Genomic DNA, 4531 nt, shown 5'->3' on the forward strand with positions numbered 1-4531 from the left:
ATTTGGTCCTCAAAATCATCCTATGTGGTATGATGCTTTTATGTGTTCTCATCTTATAATTTGAGGAAACTGAGGCCCAGAGAGGACAAGGGATGTGTGTGGTCAGTAGGTAGCTGTGTAGGAATTTGATTCCTGCTTATTATCTACCTTGCTGAACTACAGGGATCTGGACATAAGAGAGGTTAGATTGAACCTGGGCCCTGCTCTTGGTCACTGGGTGAGATAGTTAAGCTCTCTGAGCCTCAGTGATACTATCTGTAAAATGGGACAACAGTAGTAGTCAGATCATAGAGTTGTGAAAATGGTATCATTAGTTAGCAGTCAGGGCATATGTCTGCTACTCCTCTGAGGAGGAGGGGATGGGGGCGGGGGCTTGCTTCTCCCTGTCTCCCATACCCTGAGCCCAGAGGCCCACTCCAGACCACAGGCTCCAACAGTCTGATTACAGGACAGGCAGCAAGTGTAGGGCTGACTGGCATGGCCAGACTCCTGGCCCAGGCCATGAAGGACCTTGGCTTTAACCCTCTCTGTTGTGTGGTGGCCTCTCCTGTTCCTTGCAGGACCAAGGGAAGTCACAGGAACTGCTGGAGGGACAGGAGGTTTGGGCTATGGTTTGGGCTATGTCCTGGACCCATTCCCACAGACCCCGGAAGCCACTCTGGGGTATAGATTGCTGTGCCCCCAGTGCAGGCATGGTCTTGCCTGTGGCCAGTGGGCACATGGCCAGATTTCTTGCCTTCACTGCTGGGTGCCAGGGGATAGTGCTCTTGGCCTTGGTTGCAGATGGAGGTCAGATGATGGCCAGGGAGTATTCAAGCAAAACCCTCACTGGCAGGACTCAGCCCTGGTACCAGGCAGCTCAGGGGCTGGTTGGGTCTACTCAAAGCTCTGCAGGCTAGATTGAGCCTGTGAGCACAGCCTGGCTGAGTGAGTGACCCTCAGGGGTCCTGAGGCTGCTCTGTCCTGATGTGGATCCAACCATGATTGACTGCTTGCTCCTGTCCCGGCTGTGGGACAAGTGGCCCTGAGCTGCCTCCCGTGCCCTCCATGAGAGAAACCAGAAAGCCCCAGAGGGCCTGCTTTCCAACCTTGCCTCCATTATGCTGCTCATTGCCTGCCCTGTGCCCGGCAGCTCTGTCTCAGTGAGCCAGCTCTTGGCCCCGGTGTCTGGGGGCTTGGCTCCGGTCACTGCACTGTCCTTGGCCCCACAGCAGCTGTAGCCCTGGAGCCCGACGTTCCCTCCCGTGGAGCAGGTGAGCCACTGCCTGCAGCCTGTTCACGTGCGGGGCATAGACAGGTCTCCCCACTGACTCCTCAACCTTTGCCCAGGACTGTGGAGTGTGGCCTAGTGGAACCATGAGGCTGCGATGGAAATTTTTGTTCCAAGTGTGACTGACCAAGAGCTCTTGGAGAGTTTGGGGCAGGGTGTGGAACCTGACCAGGACCTTTTTCTGAGACTTCTTCCTCCCATCTCTCCTGCTCCTGGCTACCACTGCCCCTGCTTTCCATCCTCTTCCACTTCCAAGGGCACTGAGCAGCTTTGTACAGCCCTTTGAGACAGGGCTTGGAACTCATGCTGTCTGAGGTCCTCTGGGGCCGGTGCAGTCCAGACGTTTCTTTTGGCTAAGAGAAATCTCGGCCCTTCTGACATGAACACTTCCGCTCCAAGGCCTAGGCACCTGGGACGTCAATACCTCTTACAGGGCTATTTAGTGCTAGTGACAAGCCCCTCTCTAGGCAGGGACACGAGTGATTCCTGGGGCAGCTTCAAGCTCCAGGCAGGAGCTGGTCGCATGTGATGGGCTTCTGTGCAGCAGGTCCCCGTGAGGACTGCTTGTTGTGCCTTAGCTCCGGCTGCAGGCCACGGGGGTGGCTAACCCACATCCGTTGCTGCCGGAGCACCCGGCCTTTCGGACACGAGACGCCTGTGTGTGGGGCTCTGTAGACCGCCGCTGGCAAGTCCCGTCTCCTCACCCGGGAGACTCCTACCCCAGACTTCTTAGGAAGTAAACATGGTGAGGTGGTGCTTGGCACGATGCCCAAGGCCGGGCATGTCATGGTTGTTTGGGCCTCAGGGTGTGCACCCTGGCTCTGATGCTTCAGACACCTGCCAAGGCTGAGGCGGGAGCCTCCTGAGCCCCTTGGAGGAGGAGCACTGGTCTGTGTGGCTGGACCGCAGCGAGCAAGCCTGAGCGGGGCCGCTGAGGTCACAGGGGCCTCTGGGGCCAGATGGAGTAGGGCCTTGTGGGTCACGGCAAGTGCAGTGGAAGCCCTTGGAGAGTTTCTAGAATTGCAGGGACTTAAAGTGTCAGGAAGTCACTCTGGCCTCTGTGGGGCAAGGGCTGGAGGGGCCGAGGGAAGCGGGGAGCTCAGTGAGAGGCAACAAACTCGAGGTGGGAGGCCTGGGTGGTTTATACTGCCCTGTACTTGGAAGAGAGCCTGCTGGGCTGGGTCGCGGCTGGGGCTGGGGCAACATGAGACAACTTAGGAGGCAAGGAGGACCGTGAGGTTCCGGATGAGCTGAGGCGGAGGGAGCAGCTGGTTCCCGCCCTGCTGTATAAGCCCGTCAGACACCCAGGAGCTGGCGCCTGGGAGATAAGCCAGGCGGTGAGAAGGCCTTCCTTGGTTGAGGTTGAGAGGTCAGAAGAGGGGCAGCAGCCATCAGAGGACTGAGAGAGAAGCATTGACTTGGAACTACTGTGGTCATTGGGGACTTTGAGAACTATGGTATCCGTAGAAACAGACGACTGATTGGAAGTGGGTTCTAGAAAGGGAGAGGAGGTAGGCACTAGGGGAATAGAAAAGTGGCTTGGTATCTAGAGGGGCTGATGAGAGGTTTCCCAAAGATGGGAAAAGCAATGCCTATTCATGAGAAATGACCAGGTAACGTTAAAAGACAAAGCCATAGAGATGTTGAATGTATGCCCAGGTGGGCTGGGAAAGTGCAGAGGACCTGTCCCCGTCTGCCCCCGAGGAGCACAGGCGAGTCCTGTGAGCAGTGAGGGGCGTATGAGGTCCTCAAAGGTTTCCCAAGGTCTTGCTCTCATTGGGCAGGGGATGGAGGGGAAATAATTTATTCCAAATTCTTATGCCTGCCCCTAGCAAAGGTGGCAATCTCTCCTTGATGCTTCAGACACTAGCTGGTTTTTTAAATATTTTTTTAAAGTTTATCCAAAATCAAGTCAGGCACTTAATTGACCAAGCCACCCAGGGCCAAACACCCCCCCCCCCCTTTTTTTTTTAGCTCCAAAAAACCAGAGTAAAAATTTCATACATGTTAACTTTTGAGATACGGAATAACGTAAATGCTAAGAGAAAAGCTGGCGATGTTATTCTTGGGAGTAAGTAGGAGTTACACAGGACTCGAGCTCACTGAGCATATTATATGCAGGGTACTTCAGAGCCAGGAGTCCTAGTTTTCAACATCCCATTTCCAGAAGGCCTCCCCACACAGAGGTCAATCAGGACTACGTGCGCAGCCCTGCCCTAGCTGGTCTTTTTTAATGTTTATTTTAGAGAGAGCACAAGGAGGAAGGCAGGGGCAGAGAAAGAGGGACAGAATCCAAAGCAGGCTCCACTCTGTCAGCGCAAAGCCCGATGCAAGGCTCAAACCCACAAATTTTGAGATCAGGACCTGAGCCGAAGTTGGACACTCAGCCGACTGAGCCATCCAGGCGCCCCTAGTTGGTCTTTTTTGACTTGGTATGTTAAGGCCTGCATTTCTTTCCAGTGCATCTGGTGATTAACTTATTCGTAGACTGGATTACACACAGTTGCTTACTTGGAAAACCTCATCCCAGGTAGGCACATCAGAGCCTCAATCTCCGAATGCCTGAAATCACCCACACGCAGGAAGGAATCCAGACTTAAATCTGGCCTGGACCTTTCTCTTCATGTAAGTCCAAGAAGAGACAAGGCTGACCAAAAAGACATGGAGGCGAAGGGTCTGGGGCTCTTCTCCCTAACAATTTCAGAAGCACGCCCACAGGAAAAAGGCCTGGCCTCTGATGTTGCACAACCAACCGGGGAGAGCTGAACAGTGGCCTCTATTTACCAAGTTCTCGAACCCCGACCCTGTAACATCAAGGAAGTGTCCCATCATGGAGGAGGAAGTAAAAATAAAATGGTTCCCCTGTTAGCAGTCACTGAAACAGACCTTCATTCTGAAGCATGTGGAGCCTGACTCAGAATGCCACTAAGCCAGGACACAGCCTGGAAGCGGCAGTCACCCGTGTCCGTGTGACCAAAGGGGACACGCCTAGCCATAGCACCGGGCCCTGACACAGCGCTCCTCCCTACAAATCAGACGGACCCGGGCTAGATGTCCCCATCTGCAGATACAGCTCAGGGTCAGAGTGACACCTTGGCTCCGTGCTGGCGGCACCATGACTGACACGGCACCGTTCTTTGTTTTCACGTCCCGACCAGGTTTTCCCTCACAGGACACTTGAAGGAGCGGTTATCCGGCGGGTCGGGGCGCACTCCAAGGAGACAAAGCAGCGACTGTGGAACAGAGGCCGAGAAGGATGAC

Source organism: Panthera onca, chromosome D3 (genome assembly GCF_046562875.1).
Source record: "Panthera onca isolate mPanOnc1 chromosome D3, mPanOnc1 haplotype 2, whole genome shotgun sequence".
Taxonomy (NCBI): Eukaryota; Metazoa; Chordata; class Mammalia; order Carnivora; family Felidae; genus Panthera; species Panthera onca.